Source organism: Arachis ipaensis, chromosome B02 (genome assembly GCF_000816755.2).
Source record: "Arachis ipaensis cultivar K30076 chromosome B02, Araip1.1, whole genome shotgun sequence".
Taxonomy (NCBI): domain Eukaryota; kingdom Viridiplantae; phylum Streptophyta; class Magnoliopsida; order Fabales; family Fabaceae; genus Arachis; species Arachis ipaensis.
This window is the reverse complement of record NC_029786.2, coordinates 37,675,925-37,676,324: the sequence shown is the minus strand read 5'-3', so window position 1 is coordinate 37,676,324 and position 400 is coordinate 37,675,925.

The following is a 400-nucleotide window of genomic DNA, read 5'->3' as shown; positions in this document are numbered from 1 at the left end:
AGTAATTGAAACCCAATTTAAATCCAACACTAATTATATATAGAAAATACTATTTGCTCACCAATTTCACAAATTATTTTCTATAAAATATCCAAATCAAATAACTAGGAGTAATATAATTAAATCCCTTATTTTCCAAAGTAGCAGTATTAATATTGAAAATATTACTTATTTAATTCAAATCATATAGAAATCCTTATTATTTCACAACTACCAACTTTATACTCTGAATATAGAAAATAATCCAATAATTGTGAAATTGTATAATAATCATAACTTATCTCAAATCCCATAAGTCAAAACTTGCCTTAATTATCCTTAATAAAATAATCTCTGAAATTAAGGCTATAAATAACTATATAATTTGAGACTTGATCATAATAAGACTTTTCAAAAGTTC